The sequence below is a fragment of the Cnephaeus nilssonii genome (assembly GCF_951640355.1).
Source record: "Cnephaeus nilssonii genome assembly, chromosome: 7".
Taxonomy (NCBI): domain Eukaryota; kingdom Metazoa; phylum Chordata; class Mammalia; order Chiroptera; family Vespertilionidae; genus Cnephaeus; species Cnephaeus nilssonii.
Genome location: NC_137078.1, coordinates 75,270,916 through 75,291,007, shown reverse-complemented (window position 1 = coordinate 75,291,007; position 20,092 = coordinate 75,270,916). Strand labels below are relative to the sequence as shown.

Sequence of the window (20,092 nt, the reverse complement as noted above, 5' to 3'; positions counted from 1 at the left end):
GAGAGGGGATAGCCGGGCCATTTTGCTAGAGGGTGTGGGAGGTGGGTAAGGAGAGGAAACATGTACCCAGAGACCCTGGGAAGGGTTTCATTTCTGAAGAGTTATGTAGACTCAAAGGGACTAAGGACCAGGGAAATACTGTCCATAACCGCTCCTTTCCAGAGAACTGACCAGTAACTGCCCTGTTTTGGGTGTGCCTCGGATTCGAACAAGCTGCCAGTTTTGAAGGATTCTCCCAGGACCGAGTCTGCCATTTTTCAGTCCTGATTGCCAGCCTATGGGACAAAGGTCAGGGAAAGACGACAAGGAGCAGAAGCCAAGAAAGCTTAACAATGTCATAAGCCACAGAAAGGTCAAAGACACAGACCCCCAGAGCAAGTTCTACTAGATTTAGCTATTGGGAAATTTGTGTGTGAAGGCTTCCAGACATTTCCTTCTATAACGAGACATTTCACATAAGTGGAATTATATGTCCTGTTCCATAACTTGCTCTTGAAAAATTAATAAAAAAAATTGTGGGGACATGTCAGTAAATGTAGTCTGACATCATCATTTTTAATGACTACATATTATTTCATCATATGGACATGCAACATTTACTTAATCATTCTCAACTAGGAGACACTGGTGTTGTTTCCAATTTTTTTGCTATTATAAACATGCTGCAACAAGCATCATATTACAATAACTTGCGTGCACAGATATGATTATTTCCTCATGTGAAATATTTAGAAGTGGGATTGTTGCATCAAATGGAATCCACATTTTATACTTTATTACATATTGCCTACATTGCCTCCCATAACTTTGAAGAGAACAAAATACTGTTCTCATGATTTCCTCCAATCTCTCTGGCCATTCTTTCCTATTCTCCTTCATTAGTTTTTTCTCCTATGAATCCCTTTTGAGTTGGTATTCCCCAGAGTTATGTCCTCCTGCTTTCTTCTTCTCCCTCTAAAACATATAACCTCAAATGCCTACAAGAGCCAAGAAGATACTATAAATACATTAGTTGGACCAGATGTAAGACAACAAGAAGTGGAGGGTTATGACAAGCTATAATGGACTCAATCCCTAAAAAGGATTTAGCTTATAAGCTGCCAGTTTGGGACCCAGTCTACACACCTACCCTATACTGCCTCACCCACTGCCAAAGCGTCCTCTACATGCTGACAGCTCCCACTGCCTGCCTCTAGCTCTGAGCTTTCTTCCTGGACTCGATGCTCACACAAGCATGTGATCACTCCATCTCCCTGCTTCAGTGTTCTATAGGCTTCTCAAATCATTACGTCCACAACCAAATTCACAACCTCTGCCCTTTCCTCTTTTCTGACAAAATCAGAAACAATTGCTCTTCTTTTTGGGTTCCCAATCTCAATAAATGGCATCCCTATTTTTTTCTATCTTTAAAGCCAGAAACCTGAGAGTCATTGCAGATGCTTCCCTCTGCCCAGCCTTCCTCACCCAGTTAATCATCAAATCAATTCAGTAGGCAAAATAGGTGCGAGGTTTGACCACAAAGAGGAATGACAGGCTCCTGTCCTGGAGGGGTAGATGTGGTGGTGGAGGGAGAAATGCCACACAAGATGTTCTGGGAAAAGAGAAGGGACACTTTGATTGTATTTCCTATGTGTTACCAAGTCTGTTCTCCATCCCTAAGGGACCGCCTTCAGCAGTTACTGTAACAGTCTCCTAACGGGCCTTCATGTTTCCAAGTTCCCTCCTCCAATTCATCTTCCATTATTAGGTTAGAGCAGTCTCTCCAAAGAGCAAATCTGATCACGTGACTCTCTTGACTCTTGTCTAAAACATGTCAATAATTTCCCATTTTCTTCAGATTATAATAAAAATCCTTTTAGAGCGACTTGTAAAAGGGTCCCACACCCTGGATGACTTCTCCAGCCTTGTCTCCCAGCATTCTGGGACATGACACTGTGCCCCAAATATGCCGAAACCCTTGCGGTTCTCTGAGTATCCTGTGGCTCTCGTGCTCTTAGTTTATACCTTCCCTCTGTCTAGAACACCCCTATAATTTTTCAACTGCCTGATTCCTATGAAATCTTTAAGACTTGGATAAAACACCACTTCCTTCAAAAACCCTCCTCTAACCACTTCGCCCAAAAAAGATGGCTTCTCAAGGTGTTCTCTGCTACACACACTCCCGGTGCTGCTGGCTTACAGTCGGGAGGGAAAGGAACTTCCGGCATGTTGTCCAGGCTGCTGACGGGGGCCATGACAATGCCCTTACCTGGGTGTCTTGGAGAACAGGCAGAGCTGAGAGAATACAGGGGTGTGGGGCAGACAGTGAGTGATTCCAGAAGAGGCCAGGAGACCAGGAAAAGGCATAGTTCTTTGGCTCTGGTTGGGTATGGCCTTGAGGGGCCCATGAACGTTTCAGGTCCACAGACCACATATACTGAGTAACTACTGACATAATCTATCCCATCCATTGACACTTGTAGCACCTACCCTGGCTAAATACAAAACCAAAACAGAAAAAAAAAAAAGTTTTCAACTGAATGATGGTGAGACATCACTTATCAATGAACCAATGAGAGGGTCATCTCTGGCTTTTAAATGCCAGAAGCAAATAATTACAATGAAGATCAAGAGGTACTGTCAATAATGATAGAAGAGGAATCCTCCTTAGAAAAACAAAAGCTTTCTCTGACTCCCTCAGTTTAATTTGGTGCCTCCTTTCTGTGTATTCACAGCATCCTATACTTTCAGGTACCATAACATCAACACTCTGTGTGACAATTTTGTTTTTGTGTCTGACACCCCTTCCAGACTGAAGTTCTAGGGTAAAAATGATGTATTACTCTGCATCCTTAGTACCTAGCACGGTACCCACTATATGGAAATGCTTATAAGATAAATGATAGGGAAAGGAGTGGGAAGGAAGTTTAGGCAAATACATTTCAAGTTGAGATGTCTGGTGATAAAGAGGGATAGATACAACAAGCCAGGGCAATATCAAGAAAACATTTCTTTCACTATGCCAGCGACATGAGGAAATTGTCAGGGAACTTCATAATGACTTATTTACATGAATATTTTTATTTAAAGCAATGTTGTTTATAACAGAAAGAAATCGGGAAACAAAATCAAAAGGACACTGGTGCTCACCTCTCTACGGGATGCTCCATAGGACTTCAAGGTCAGCATTTCCCCCAATGAACTCAACAGCCGCCCCCAAACTTGCCGCCCCTTTGTTCTCTAGGTTAGGAAGTGGTGCAGCCATCTACCCAACTGCGTGAGCCAGAATCTGGGGATGTTTTTAGCCCTCCCTCTCCCTCATCCCTACACCAGCCACCGAATGTCATTCCTCCTTCCCTAACGTCTCTCCAAGCCCCTCTTGCCGTATCACTGCCTCCCGGCATCCCCCTCCCCAGTGTCACCTCCTCTAACCCTCTCTCCTCCACTTTAGGTAATGACCTTCCTAAAATTTCTAAAGCTTTGACCTCATAATAAAGAGTTTTTATAAAATAAATAGTCACAGGATGTAAAGTACAGCACAGGGAATATAGTCAATAATACTGTAGTAACTACGTACGGCGCCAGGTGGATGGGTAAGATCTTATGAGGGAATCGCTTCCTAAATTATATAAATGTCTCACAACTGTGTTAAACACCTGAAGCAAATATAAAGCAACACTGACTATCAGTGGAAAATAAAATGAAATAGCAAACTCCTCGGCGTGGTCTTCATGGCCTCTTTCCCATCCCAGCCCTCCACTCGGGACAGCCCAAACGACTTGCCAGTGTGTCTCCTTCCCTCCGTGGGACTGCCTCTCCTAGGTTCTCTGCTTGGCAGTTTCTGTCTCCCGACAGCCAGCACAGGTGGCACCTCCTCTAGGAAGCCTTCCCTGCCCTCAGTTTGGTCAGGGCCCTAAGCCGGTGTGCATAACGTCCTGGCTTGCTTTGTTATTGCAGTCATCACAAGTTCTGCTTGTCTTTCTCATCCTCTCAGCCCCTGGGGTCGGGGCTGGGGGGGGGAGGGCGAGCAACTGTTACTTATCACAGTCCCCCAAAAGCTCTGTAAAAGGCTTGGCAGAGTGGGGGTGTTTAAGGGGAAGGGGAGGGGCAGAATCTAACTTGGGTCCCTTGGGGTCAGGAGTGGGGCAGTCACCCCGGGCAAGGTCTACATGGGGCTCTGCGAGGCCTGGTTCTGGCCCCCACAGAGGTGGAGGGTGTGGGAGGCTTTGTCCCCTGCCCGCGGGCACTCTCTGCCACATGGGAGCCTCTGCAGGGACACAGGGATTAGGATCACAGGCTGTGAGGACGTGCTCCCTTCGGGAGCGGATGCTAGCTAATGACGAAGCCATGATTTCCCCAAGCCATTCTCCATTCTTTACGGCCTCTGAACTGCAGAGGCAGAAACGGCTCACCCTTCGTCTGAAGCTTTCCGTGACTATGCGGAAGACATGCCATCAACAGCCTTTTGTTTGGGCTTGACTTGGGGGAACATGCCAAGAAGTCTTGCTCAGAGTCTTTTCAGATGTCCTTTCTGTCTCTCTATAACCCTGCTCCATGAAAGCTACTCAGTTTTTCTGGGGCTCCAAGGCGGTCACCCTCTCAGGCCCGCCACAGCCCACAGAGCTACTGTGTGACGCTTACTTGGCCACGGAGCGTGCTATTGCCACCCCAGGGCCCGGGGTGGGGACCCTCAGTCAGGTCTCTCCCTTTTCCACTTGGTCTGAATGTCACTAGGACCTAGAGGGACAAATTGAATTTACACCCCCCAGATGGTGATCTGGCACCATGCCTACATTTTTCAAAACCATTTCCCCAGTGCCCAACACAGGCATTTAATAAAAATGCATTAAAAAAGTGAACAGATATGCAATTCCTAATTATCTGAGCTAACTGAAGGAGCCCATCAAACTAAAAGCTCCTACAGGAAAATTCTTTAGAATTTACTATCTTAGAATCCTTCAGACTCTTCCCACCGTTGATGCTGGTGGTGTGGCTGCTGGAAGGAAGCCCAGCGAGTTGGGCCGAGCAGCAGGGTGGGCCTGGCTGTAGGACGAGGTCAGCGGATGCCCCACTTGTATTTCCCTCTCCAAGCCAAAGCTGCTGTGACAAGCGTGCTGGCAGGACAGACAAGGCAAGGGAAATGGGAGCTGTCCCACTTCATTCTCAGTGAGTGACGCGGGGTAAATTAGGTGAGAATTAGACAAGGATTAGTGGAGGACCCGGGAGGGAGCCACGATGCAACGTGTGAAGTGTTACTGACAGAGATGCACAAAGAGCTGTGGGAGCCCCGAGTCCAACTCTGCCTGGGGACCCGGGGAAAGCTCCACGGAGGAGGGACATCTGAGTTGGAGCTGAAATGTGGAGACTGTGAGGAGGGACGCTCCAGGTAGCACATGCACACGGTGCCCCCAAAGTCGAGTGCATGCCCCGTCCAGGCCCCTTCTGAGGGAGAGCCTGCCACAAGCAGCTCTTTGATCAGAGACCGCCCTGCTCTGTGCCAGGTGACATGTGAGCTGCTGTTCAAGTAAAGGCAGTGGGTCCACGGGCAGGGAACTGGGAGATGAGCGTTCCAGGTTGGGAAGCAGCATGTGCACAGCACACAGGTGTAAAAGACTGTGTGTTGCAGGGCAAGGCCACCCAGCGGTTAGGGCACTGGGAGGCATCAGTTCTCTGCGGCTCTGTCGGGTGGTCAGAAGCCTTTTTTACTAAATTACAAGATATCGGTTGCATCCTGGGTGGCTGCATTTTCCAAAAGTCACACTTCCCGATACGAGGAGGCATTCCTGTATCAACAAACGCCAATCACTGGGGTTTGTAAGCACCGTCTACACAAGTCCTGACGGCTCCCGTCAAGACACACACATACCAGAAGGTCTCGATAAGAGCTGAGGCCGCCAGGGTGTGAGGAGACAGAACGGCGGCAACAAGCACCGCCACTGCCTAGCATCACTGTAGGTCAGCACCAGGCCACGGGCCGCGGGGACGTCAGCTGGTGGAGCCCCCACAGCTGCCATGAAGCAGGGACTGTCACTCCCACGCTGCAGGTGGGGAAGCTGAAGCTGGGCACGACTAAGGAACCTGTCCCAGGTCACTCGGCTAGCTAAGTGGCAGAGCTGGGATTCAAACCCAGGTTCGCCCGACTCCAAAACCCAGCTCTTTCACCTGCCCAGACTGAGGAAGGCGAGTCCCAGCCCCACTCAATCTTTGCTAAGATGGCATGAAGAGGCGCTGTGAACCTGGTGTGTGCACTGGCGAGGCCTCGACCTCAAGGATCCCTGACCCAGTGGTGAAGTCAGGAAGCAGAGAAGCCCCTCGCCACCGCCCCCCCCGCCCCAACCAAATTCACCCCAGCACCAAGCAATGACTGTCTGAGTGGGCTGGACCACTTCTGCCCCAGCTACAAAGCACTCCACTTCCTGAAAGCCATGCCAGCCTCAGGAAAGGGCTGAAAGGTAGCCAGTAATTAGCCCAGCCATGGCCTGCAAAGAAAATGAACAGCCGTGCCCAGCCGGTGTAGCTCAGTGGTTGAGCGTTGACTGATGAACCAGGAGGTTACAGTTTGATTCCTGGTCAGGGCACATGCCTGGTTGCAGGCTCAATCCCCAGTGTGTGGTGTGCAGGAGGCAGCTGATTGATGATTCTCTCTCTCATCATTGATGTTCCTATCTCTCTTTCCCTCTCCCTCCCTCTCTCTGAAATCAATAAAACATATATATATGTTTTATATATATATAAATCAATAAAACATATATATATGTATATATATGTATATGTATATATACATATATATACATATATATGTATATATACATATATATATACATATACATGTATATGTATATGTATATATATATATATAGTTTGTTGTTGTTGTTTTTAGAAAGAAAATGAACAGCCTCCTGCTGGAGGGAACACAATGAATGGCTGGAGCCTTGTAACCTGGGTTCCTATCCTACTCTCTCTGCATCCAACTCCCAAGTCCTTCCTGAAAAGGGCTCAAGGCTGGATAGTGATGAGACCTGCTGTTCACCCAGGTCAGCCCTGGGGATCCAGATGCAGAACAGAGAATGGCCGGTCCTGCCTTTCTCCCTTCAGCAAACACTCCTCCAGGGAGCTCCTGAGTGAGTACTGGACAGAGGTGGATGGAGCCAGGCTCACTCCTGAACCTGCACCCTATATGCAGCTCTCCCTGGCCAGACTGCAGCCCCTGAACTCTTAGCTTCCTCCCAATAATTTGAGTGGCAGCAAAGGAATGCATCTCCATGAGGGGGTCTTTGCCGGAGCCCGCTGGAGACAGGGCTGGGTCAAGGGCCAAGTCCCTGGGATGAGCAGTCTTTCCCCGCAGCCGCCAGCACCGGGGCATGGTCTGCTGCGCGCTGCCCTGCTGCCGCTTGTAGTGCTCTTCGTCCTACTGGGGAATACTAGGCCATAGCAGAGCTGGCTACGCCATATGTTCACAAGGTCACTGCCCCTGAGGAAGGACTCTTTCCGCCAGGAGAAAGGAATCAAAGCAGTGCTCATTCTCACTGCATCCTCCCTCAGGTGTAGGGGAGGACGGGAGACAAGCCCGTCATGGGGGAAGGGACCTGGATGTAGGGGCACCTGTGCATGCAGCAACCTCTGAGCAGAAAGACAAAGGCACAGGTGTGTGGGCAGTGGTTTCAGAGAGGGCACAAAAGGTTCTAAGGACAAACACAGAGCTGAACAAAGTCCCGCCCTTAATCCCTCTTGCTTGTCCTGAGGGTGTGCAGGGGGGTGGATGGAGGGGATGGGGAATGAGGTGGAGACAGCCCTTTATCCGGCTGGAACCTCGCTGATCACAGCCCCCATGGACATGTGGGAGCAAGGCCAGTGGGACAGCAGTCACAGAACCATCTCTGATCAGGCCCCGCAGAGCTGTTTCTGAGCCCCATGCACATGCCCTGGCCCATGTGGGGATCTTGCTCCACTGGGGGTATGCTTCTTGGAGCAAGCTCTACAGCTGGCCGCTAGCCTACACACTCTTTCTTCAGGGCTGAGCAAGAGTGCAAGGTGTCCTTTGGTGTCTGCCAACCATCTGTTTTCAAACCGTGTTCTCCAGTTGTACGGAAAACTTCCCCAGCGAAGCCCACAGAACACGGAAAGGGAGAATGGGTCGATCCCACCACAAGAGGCACAGAGATGTCACCGGCCAGCTGTCAACAGGCCTGCCTTTGTCATGCTGCCAGCGGTCAGGCTTGCATTTCCCCATCAGGGTCTCCCAAGAGCAGGGGCCACGTCGCCCATCACCCTCCACATCACCCTGGACAATCTCATCTGTCCTCTGAGGTTTCCACAGGGTTATCTCCAATTGTTTTCCCTCCAGCCAGACCTCTCTCCTGAGAGATTGCTGACCTCAGGTTTCCTGGGTGGGGCCGCGGCTTCCCTCTGGCTCCTTCATTTGCCTACGAGTAATTCATGATTCCATGAATGGAATGGGAGCAGGGAGTAGAAAGCTCAGATGGCAGGAGGCGGGCAAGGACTGGTATCCTGCCTGCATCTGGGAGAGGTGAGGCTGCAGCCCAGCTTCTCTCCTGCAGCTCTGGCTGTTTATGCGGGGAGGCACCCTATATGCAGCTGTGGCCCCCTGCCCTGCCCCTGTGCAGACAGCGTAGAGAGGGCAGGACCAAGTCCCCAAATGCCAGCATCCTCCTTTCTGCAGCGCTCCTGCCTCACTCTGGAACTGTGTGAGTGGAGCTCAGACGTGGGCGCTCCCTCACTGAGGAGCCGGGGCAGGGCGGTTCCTGGCCTGGAGCCTCGCACAGACTGGGAGAAGGGCCAGGATCACGTTCCCTGCTTTCCTCAGCTCTCGCTCTTCCCCAGCAGCAGAGCTCCCCACGTGGGGATCTTGTACCTGAACCAAGAAAAGCAAAGCTGCTAATCTGACAAGATCAATCTTCAAATACCACAGGAATGCAGCCTGACTGCCTGCTTCCATCCGAGACTACACTCCGCTCTAAGCACATCTGCGGTTCCTACCTTCCATAGTGCCTGGAGCTGTGTCTGCAAGGCAAGAAACTGGCCCCCCTCCCCCCGATCGCTCCGCCCCCCCCTCCCCCCTTGCCAAGTGTCTGACCTTGCTACTGAAGTCCCATCCTTCCGGGAATAGCTCAGACATCACCTGCACCAGGGAGTTGCCCTGATCAATCTCTTATCACCCCTTCCCGCTAAGGGCCTCCTCTGTCCTCACCGCTTCCAGAGCACAGAGGCCTGGGTATGTGTTTGTGTCCGTGCGCTGCCTCCCTAACCCCGAGTGCAGACGAGGAAAGGGAGGTTGGGAAAGGTTAAGCCAACCCAAAGCCTGTGCTCTTATCACTACAGTCCAATGTTTATCACACAATCTGTGAAGAAGGGCCAGTTTGTTTGGCTTTTTAAATTTCAACTGTCACAGAGTGATACTTTCATAAAAGTATAAAAAAAAACCTAGAAAAATTAAAACATAAAATTTTATTTTTAAATTATTAGGGTCAATTGACATACGTTTACTTTCTCTAATTGCTATAGACATTTCTAAAACTTTATTATCAATTTCTCAAAAATTAGACCAGCTCACATCACTTTTGATTTCATTGCACACACAGGCTCCCAACTGACAGGTGCCCTGCAGGGGAATTTTCTCAAGGTATGCCTAGTGCTCACGTGCAGGAAAATTAGAGAAAGGACTAGACAGAGCTCCTCAGGTCCCGAACTGGGGCAGGAGAACAGACACACCATCGGGGCAGTTAGCACACTGAGGCCTCGCACTTCGCCAGCAGCAGGTGCATTTATAACCAGGAAAAAACCAACAGGTGGGTCTGCAGTATCTACCTGTGCAAACAAGTGTGGGTCCCTAGTCATCTAGGGAAGGAGATCTGTTCCAAGAAAGCACAACTTCTGGCCATCCACTGCAGACCCACCTATGAGGGTTGGAGCACTGAGAAAAGAGGAAGACGATGGGGTATAAAACTATCAGGTACTCTGGGGCTGCATTCCTTGAATGTGGGGGAGGCAGAAGAGGGAGGCTGAGACAACAAGTGAAATTAATTTAAAAGCAGAACATGGATCAGTTCCCGGAAGAGGTCAGAACAACTAACACTGAGGAACACATGAAAAAAAATTGATGGCTGAGCAATCAAGAGGACACAGATGGCCATTCCTCCTGTTTCAAGTTGAAGTCCAGGCCAAGGACAGGCACTCAGTCTGTCTAGCCCACACAGGGCTGTCAGCCCTGAACACTCTGCAGAGAGGAGCTCTCTGCTCTTCCTGGAAAGACCCAGCACCCACAGATTTCACTTTAGGGGGTACCTACTGAAAATATTTAAAATGTTCTCCGAGAACATTATGCTAAGTGAAATAAGCCAGTCAATGAAAGAAAAATACCACATGATCTCACTCATTTGTGAATAAAAAACATTATAAACTGATGAACAAAAAGATAGATACAGAGGCAGTAAAGCATCAAACAGACTGTCAAATTACAGCGGGAAGGTTAGGGAGAGGTGGGGGAGATAAGAGATCAACCGAAGGACTTATATGCATGCATATAAGAATAACCAACGGATGCAAAACATTGGGGGGTGAGGGCATGTATGGGAGTGGGGTGGGGGGGCAATGGTAAGATATGTACACATATAATACCTTAATAAAAAAAATAGAGTAAAATGTTCTCCGAGCAAAAGGGATCTGCATTCCCCTATAGGCTCATGGTTCAGAGCCTGACGCAGGACATAAAGTGGGACTGGTGGGTTTGAGTCCTGGTTCTGTGCTACCTTGGGTAAGTTACAGCTTTCTTTTCATCAGTAAAGTGGGGCATAACAACACTTACTCCACAAGGTTGTTGAAAAGACTAAATGAGATAATGAATTTATGGTGTTTAGCACAGTGATTGGCACACAGTCAGTGCTCTACAAAACTGTGACGTTTTATACACACAGGCTATCTTTGTTTCCCAATGAAAGGGAGGCTCTTTGTATACAATGTATCTTAAACAATGTTTTGGCATCTAGCCCTAAAAAACTGTCTGGCACATAGTAGGTGCTCAATAAAGATACTAGAGGCCTGGTGCACGAAACTCATGCGTGGGTGCGGTCCCTAGGCCTGGCCAGTGATCGAAGTGCGAGCGTCTGGCGTGGAAGGGCAGGTCCCAGCTGACCTCTGGGCAGCACCTGGGCCCCTGGATCCCTGCGCACCCCCCTCCGCCTGAGTCATCGGGCCCTGCTCGCACCCACCTTGGCCTGGTGCCACCCGCTCACCTGCTCCACCATCCCGCCGCGGTCCCGCTCTCATTGGGGCCAGCAGCGCCTCCACTGTCGCCCACTGCCAGCGCTGCATCACTGACACCTGCCATGTTCTGCGCCACCTCCTTGTGGTTAGCGCACATCATAGCGAGTGGTCAAACTCCTGGTCAACCTCCCGGTCAAGGGGACAATTTGCATATTAGGCTTTTATTATATAGGATGTTGAATGAGCCCCAGCCAGTGTGGCTCAGTTGGTTGAATGTCATCCCATGCACCCAGAGGTCACTGGTTTAATTCCTGGTCAGGGCAGATGCCCAGCTTGTAGGCTTGATCCCCAGTAGGGGGCATGCAGGAGGCAGTGGAAGGGTGGTTTTCTCCCACTGATGTTTCTCTCTGTGTCTCTCTCTCTTCCTCTCTTTCTCTAAAATCAATAAAAACATATTAAAAAAAAGATGTATTGAATGAATGACAAGGTAGCTATTATCACTAGGTTTATAGGAGAGTAGAATTGATGTGGCAACTTAAGGAATGGGAGAAACTTGAGTATGATTAAATAGTGATATGAAGGAGTCAGTAAAGAGAATGAAGATCTAGGTTTCTGGATCTTTAGGTCCAAGTTCCAGGAGAGGTTGAGAAATCAGAGCACAGGGAAGGGACTGACCTCGGAGAAGAGATATTCCAGAGGGTAGAAGTGAGAGGACTCAATGACTAATTGGATATTTGCTTGAGAAAGGAAGGAGAAAGAATGACTCTCAGATTTTTGGTTCAGGTGACAGAGTGAGTGGATAGTGGTGTCATTCACTGAAATAGGCAACGTGATTGGACTAATCTGATTTACTGAAAAGTCAATGAGTTGGAGATACTAATTTTGAGATGTTGGAGAGTCATCCAAGTGGAGCTGTCCAGCAGGAAGTTGGATATTTGAGCCTACAGATCAGGAGAGATTTGGGCTCAAACAGATTTGGGAGTCATCAGCACACATGTGTTAGCTCAAGCAGTGAAGTGAGAAGGGAGCCATAATGCACCCTGGCAGACATCAACAGTTCAGGGTGGGCACAGAAGAAGGAGATTGTTTGCAAAAGAGACTGAGAAGGAACAATCAGAGAAGTAGTAGAACTGGAAGGGAGTTTGGACAAAGAATTTATGAGGAGAGTTTCAAAATGGAGGAAGAGATCACTACTGTCACATGCTCAGAGACGTCAAAATAAAAAGGAGAAGGTCTATCCACTGGATTGGTCAGGTAGTCCTTTTGGTGACCTGGACTAGAGCACTGCAAGGCGGGGAGAGTGGGAGAGGAAGCTAGACTACAGAGATGAAGCATTAGTGGGACGTGAGGAAGTGGAGAAAGCAACTATAGCAAGCCTTCTGCACACGCAGGGGTGGGGCTCACTTTGCTCCCGGCATGGAAGGACAGTGATTCTGTAGAAGTGGACAGTGCTCTGCTATCCTCTGTAATTTATGGTACAGGACAAGCTTAGCAAGGATGCCTCTCAATCTTAGCTGCGCCCCCTTCTCCCCTCCCACCCCGTTGCAGTGATAAAAGTCCCAGGATCCTTCTCTGGAATGGCAGAGAGGGAGGGGTTTTGGAATGTGGGGATACCAGACACCCAGCTACCCTGGCCAGGAGCCCACAAGCTCTCAAAGCCCCCAGGGCAGTGTAATAGGCCTCCTGTACCTTCTCACGCGAGGGTCCTAAAACAGGCAGCTGGGACTCTGTCAATACTCCAGACGTGCTGCCTCAGAGAGCTCAGAAAGGTCTCAAAGGCCATCCTTGTGCTCTGGGGAATTCATCCGGTTTGGACCATGCAATGACTCCTCAGCAGTGAGAATCACAGACACACACAATCACAGATAAACGCCATGCGCCCTGGGCTTCCTAGAGCAAAGTGTGTCTTAGGAGAAGTGAGGCTTTCCTTTGTAGAGCTGTAGCAATTCTACATTGATACCTCATTTGCCACCACCAGGCATCTGGTAGACCTCTGCATTGTGACGACTAGCCAGCCTGCCCATGAGATAGCAGCCGGGAGAGGAAGCGGAATGCAGCAGGTAAGCATGTGCAGTCTGTGGTTCGAGTGCTTGGGTTAAAACTTGGCTTCATTGCCGAAACCGGTTTGGCTCAGTGGATAGAGCGTTGGCCTGCGGACTGAAGGGCCCCAGGTTCGATTCCGGTCAAGGGCATGTATCTTGGTTGCGGGCACATCCCCAGTGGGGGGTGTGCAGGAGGCAGCTGATCGATGTTTCTCTCTCATCGATGTTTCTAACTCTCTATCCCTCTCCCTTCCTCTCTGTAAAAAATCAATAAAATATATTAAAAAAAAAACAAAACTTGGCTTCATCATTTCCTATCTGTGTGACCTCAGGCAAATTGCTTGATTTCTCTACCCCTCTATTTCCCCCTTTTTCAAAATGGATTAATAACAATACCTATCTCATATGATTGTTGGGAGGATTAAAACAGAAAAAAAAATAGGAAAAGGTCTTAGCACAGGACCTGATACATCAATACTGATACATCACAAGGTGTTAGCTATCCTGGTCGCTGCTGCTGGTACTGCTCCACGGCATGGCCATGGTCTGGGGTTGGGTTCTGCTTTCTGCCATTTTTTGCCATTGCTCCCAATGCGGAGTGGCTCCACTGGCCACCATCTCTAAGACATAACGCTCCATCTTTCACCAGAGCACAAAAAGAGCCACTCAAACGTATGTAGCAAAGCACTGCCAGGGAAATGGGTGTGTCGATGAAGGTTGTATGTCGATGAAGGTTTTATATTATTTTTCTTTAAACCCACAGTGTAAATGTTTACCGTGACCTATTCTGAAATCTTTATTTCTGTCTGAAAAACTTACCCGATTATAAAAAAGTCATTGAGAAGATGAGAATTTACTTAGTAAGTGTCTAACAATTATGCTAAAATGATTTAACATTTATAGCCCCAAGATATATCATCTCATTTCATCCTCTTGACTAATGAGTTAAGTAATGCTCAGGCTTTCCAAAGATCACACAGCCTGTTAAGTAAAATATGAGAACTTTCCATCTCCAAATCTCAAGTCTTTCCAATCTATTGTGCATTGGTATGTGTCAAAATGATTGCTTTTTTCTAGTAGCTCTCTCCATGGGAACAGTGTTTTATCAACATTCCTCACACCTTCAGACTTCCCTGAGGGCAGATATTAATATCCATTCATAAAACAAACAAGAAGTGCCTACTATGTGCTAAAGGCTCTGCTAAGTGTCGGCAGCCATGAATGTCTCTATTCTAAGAAGTGCAGAGCCTACTATGGTAGAAGAAACATCAACAAATTATAAATATAGTAACAGCTATGTGTGTAGCACTGATAATACAGATTGAGGAAAGAGTAACTGGGTGCATGCAAAGGGGTGGAAGTCGCAGAAGACTTTTCCATTCCACGAGACCAACAGATAAAAGGCCCCAATCCAATGTTTAGAGCAGAGAAGATGCTCAATAAATTTGAGTTCCTTTGGATCTTCTGCCAAAATATGTATCCAGGCAGACAAGTTTCAAGAATAAGGAATGAAAGGAGGATCTCCCAACAGATAGCACAAATGTGTGAGAGGGAACAAGCTGGCTTCCCAGAGAAGCAGGACTCTGCAGCCTGGACCAGACGGCACATCAGCATCCCTTCCATGACCACTGCCTGATCCACTGCCTGTGCGCAGGTGTGGGAGTCAGTGACTGGGTGAGCACAAGGAGGAATGAGGCTTAGGAATGGAGTGAGAGTATGCTTAACATAGCACGTGGTAATAAATAAAAAAGAGAGAAAGATTTAATGGTTTGTTTTTATTAGAGCATGTCAAAACTAACACATCAAGAGTTACCTGAAGAACTTTTGTGTCAAAATATTGTTGCTATAAAAATAAAAATTCTGAATTTACTTAGAATTTTTGGTTAAAATATCAAGAAACACTAGCTAACTACCAGGAAAAAACCCCCAAACAAACCTAGATCCCAACATCAGGGATCACTCCTAACACCAAAACAAGACAAAACCCAGATGGATTAATAATTCTAATATAAATAAAGCTAAAAACGTACTGGAAGAAAACACAGAGGAAGGCACCGTTACAAACTACTACAAGTGGATGTAAATTCAAAACCTGCTATAACAGGTAATTTGCCAATAACTTTCAAAATTAGTTTTGATCCAGAAGTATCACTAACATTGTACAAAAAAAGTTATTCACTGAATTAATCTTTCAGTTTTAAAGACTGGCAATTGCCTAAATGTCCACAGACAGGTGCCTGATAAACTACAGCACAGTGCATCTTTATAATGGAATGCTATGTGAAAAAAAAGCAAGGGACTTTATTTCCAGCCATGATGGAATAACAGGGATGGGAATTACCCTCCTACCTTACACAACTAGAAAACAAGTCAAAATATATGAAACAATCGTTTTCAGACCAGTGAAACCTAAGATGGGAAACCTAAAGAGAGCCCAGTAGTCTTTCCGAGTTGAGATCTAGGTTTAGGGAGGCCAAGGAGGCTCGAACTTGTGGAGAAGGCGACCACAGAGGACGGAGCTGCACAGAAAGCTCTAGAGATCTGCAAGAGGGTCCCTCAGATTTTTGGCCAAGTACCGATCTGTGCATACACGAGTGGAAACTCTGAGGCTGACGAGAGACCACCAGGAAGCAGTGGATGAAACAATTCCTGCTGTTCACAAGGGCTGGGAATTGTTTGGACTCACACAAACCAGAGTGCAAATTAGTCAGCCTGGATGGAAATACCTCCTACTGCACGAGGCACTGGGTAGGCCTCAGAAGGGTACCACATTAGTAATGGAGATAAATTTGCCATAGACAAAGGGTTGCTCAAGACACGTATTAACAATGTTAAAAACAAGTTGCAAAAGGATATACTGATTCCAAGTAATTTGACTGAATGTCCAAGAAAAGTCACAGAATTTTTTAAAATAAAATCTCTACCCTTATAGAGCTTACATTCCAGTGTTTGGATTTTAAAATTATTTTTAAATCCTCACCCGAGGATATGCTCAGAGAAAAGACGGAAGAGAGAGAGAAACATCAATGTGAGGGAGATACATAGATTGGTTGCCTCCTGCCCAACTGGAGATTGAACCCGAAACGGAGATATATGCCCTGATCGGGAACTGAACCGGCAACACAAACTTTTAAGTGCACAGAATGATGCTCAACCAACTGAGCCACTGCGGCCAGTTGAAAATTCACACGATTTAAAGCAATACAACAAAATCTAACACAGAACAATGTAAAATTTGCATTGTCTGGAATCCAATAAAAAATTATCTGGCAGACATAAAAAGAATCAGGAAAATATAGGCCAAAAGCAGGAGAAAAATCAATCAACAGAAACTATCCCAGAAATGACAGAGATGATGGGATTAGCAGCTATTATAAATATACTAGAGGCCTAATGGATGCAGTTCGTGCACGGGTAGGGTCCCTAGGCCTGGCCGGCAATCAGGGCCAATCGGGGCCTTCCGACTGCTGGCCGGGGCCTTCCTTCGTCCCGCACCGCCCCCTAGATGTCAGTGCACGTCATAGTGAGTGATCAAACCCCTGGTCTTCCGGTTGAACTCCCGAGGGGACACTTTGCATATTAGCCTTTTATTTATATATATATATATATATATATATATATATATATATATATATATATATACACACACACACACACACATACACACACACACACACACACACACACACACACACATATATATGTATATATATATATTCTATATGTTCAAGAAGGTAGAAGAACACAGCAACATAATAAGGAATGAAATGGAAGATATAAAAAGACCTAAATGGAACTATAGAAATAAAAAACACAATATATGAAATAAAAATACACCATGAATAAACAGTTGGTTAGACACTACAAAAGAAACATCAATGGATATGAAAACATAACAATATAAACTATCCAAAATGAAGCACAGAGTGAAATAAGATTGGGGGAAAAAACCAAAAAACAAAAACCCCACCTGTGGGAACAATGGTATAGCACATGTAATTGGAATCCTGAGAAGGGAGTTCGACAGAAAAAAAATGACAAAACTCCCAAATTTGATTTTAAAAATGAAGTATGAATCCATAGATCGAAGGAGAAAAATAAAAACAAGCCAGGGTGCCCTAACTGGTTTGGCTCAGTGGATAGAGCATCAGCCTGTGGACTCAAGGGTCCCAGGTTTGATTCTGGTCAAGGGCATGTACCTTGGTTGAGGGCACATACCCAGTAGGGAGTGTGCAGGAGGCAGCTGATCGATGTCTCTCTCTCATCGATGTTTCTGGCTCTCTATCCCTCTCCCTTCCTCTCTGTAAAAAATTAATAAAGTATATATATATATATAAAAAGCCAGGGTTTCTAAAGAAAACCACAACAAGATCATTATAATCAAATTGCTGAAAATCAGTGATAAGAAGAAATACTCAAAAAACAGCCAAAGGAAAATAGAAACATTATAAACAAAATAAAAACCTACTAGAATAGCTAAAACTAAAAACACTGAAGACACGAATGTAGAAAACCTGAAACTCTCATACAATGCTGGCAGGAAAGCAAAACGATGTTGTTAATTTTTTAAAGTTTGCAATCCTATATAATAAAACCCTAATATGCAAATGACTGAACGGTGGAATGACCGGTCACTATGATGCACACTGACCACCAGGGGGCAGACGCTCAATGCAGGAGCATCCCACAGGGAGAGCGCTGCTCAGCCAGAAGCCAGCACGGCTGGTGAAAGCAGCGGCGGTGGCGGCAGCCTCTCCTGCCTCTGCGGCAGCGCTAAGGACCCCTAAGGGGATGTCTGCCTGCCAGCTTAGGCCTGCTCCCCACGGCAGGCGGACACCCCTGAGGGATCCCAGACTGCGAGAGGGCGCAGACCAGGCTGAGGAACTCCTCGCCCCCCAGTGCACGAATGTTGTGCACCAGGCCTCTAGTTTCTTATATAAAGTGAAGCATACATCCTGTATACAAATGTGTATAGTGGCTTTATTTTAATAGCTAAAAACTGGAATTAACACAAATGTCTTTTGACTGATGAATAGATAAACAGACTATTACATCCATATAAGGGATGAACACTATTCAGCAACAAAAAGGAACAACTGATACACACAACACATGGGTGAGTCTCAAATGCATTTTAATAAATGAAAGAGGCAGACTCAAAGGGCTACATACTATATGATCCCATTTATATGACATTCTGGAAATATTATATGGACAGAAAACTGATTAGTGGTTGTCAGGGACTGGGGGGCCAGAGAGAGGTTAAGTGTAAAGGAGCACAAGGAAACTTTGGGGGGTGATAACAGAAATGTTCTATTGATTGTTATGCAACAGGCGTGCATTTACCAAATTCACACAACTACACTAAGAAGCAATTTTCACTGTTTGTAAATTATACTCTAATAAACCTTATTTTTACTAAAAGTATGATACATCCCTACAATTATATATCATGAAATCATTTTAAAAATAAGATGATCCATTTACACTGGTAGCAGGATAATCTCTAACATATACTATTAGGAGTAAAAAGCAAGATACAGAACAATAAATACAGTATGTTCCCATTTACGGTAATATTGACTATCTCTGGGGAAGGGACCTAGAGTGGGAGCATATATCCTTTGGGCTGTTTTGAGTTATTTATTTTTTTAAATCGCATGCTCACATTACTTTCAATTAGAAAAAGTAAAAGAAACTATTTAGAGGTCAAGGAAAACCCACAGGTGCCTGGCCCAGAGGACTGAGTCCTGTAGGCCTGAGAAAACACGTGTAAGAATATGGAACACAGTGCCAGATACTTACGAGGTGCTCAGTAAACAGCTGGGGAAGCAAAACATTGGGATCAATTCAGAGGCAAATCCAGACAAAGAGAGCTCTATCTGAACACCAGATTTTCAGCCAGACAAGCCCCTGTTACTGTGTAGCTGAGTTTGTATCGCTCAGTTAGAAAAAGAAAAGGAGCATAAAACCCACATATCCTGGATTTAAGTTTGAGCAGGCTGTTTCTCAGCACTCCTGTGCAAGCACATTGTGCGCCCTCACCTCAGCCTTCTAAGGGATGGGGTGCAAGCCCTTCCCCCAGGGAGCACAGTCCACCCCAGGGCTCCTCCGGTGGTCCAAGAGCTATTCACTATGCCCAGAGGATCCTGAGCAGCCTTTCCCCTGCCCCCCCAGGTCAGACACTCCCCTACTCTTCTGAAGGAACGAAACAACCCCGACAGTCTCCCTGCACTCCAGGCTGCAGACGAGACCATCCCAGCACGTCAGGCCCTGCTCCACACTAAGGCCTCCGTAAAAGAAAACCCGGAAGGAAAAGGCAAGATAAGCAACCAAGGCCCCTCAGCAGCCTTTGGTAAAAGGAACTCCCAGGGTTTGGCACAGCTTTGTTCAGCAAGCCTGTTATCAAGGGAATCAGGAATCCAGAACGCAAAGTGGACAGGGAGATGGTGTCAAAACAGCCAGCCTCAGAAACTCCTCTTTGATCCCTGCTTTATTTGGCCTTGCCTCTCCTAGCTTCCAAAAATGTTTGACCATTCATTGCCCTGGCTGGTGTGGCTCAGTTGGTTGGGCATCATTCCAGTTCAATTCCTGGTCAGGGCACATGCCTGCCCGGGTTGCCAGCTCAATCCCCAGTAGGGGGCGTGCAGGAAGCAGTTGATGGATGTTTCCCTCTCACATTGATGTTTCTCTCTCTCCCCCTCTCCTGTCTTCTCTCTCAGTAAAAAAAACCCAAAAAACTTTAAAATTAAAAAAAAAAGAAGAAGAAGTTTGGCCACTGATACTATGACTAGGCTCTCCCGTGCTGGATAGCCTTGCCTGGCTGCCTCTGTATGCCTGGTTTCCACAGG

At 46.8% G+C, this 20,092-nt stretch overlaps 1 protein-coding gene across 3 annotated transcripts in view; it reads right to left on the bottom strand.

Annotated features, from left to right (window-relative positions):
* ST3GAL3 (ST3 beta-galactoside alpha-2,3-sialyltransferase 3) overlaps nucleotides 1-20,092 on the bottom strand; it is a 160,798-nt gene that overhangs the window by 46,412 nt on the left and 94,294 nt on the right. The window lies entirely within an intron of this gene.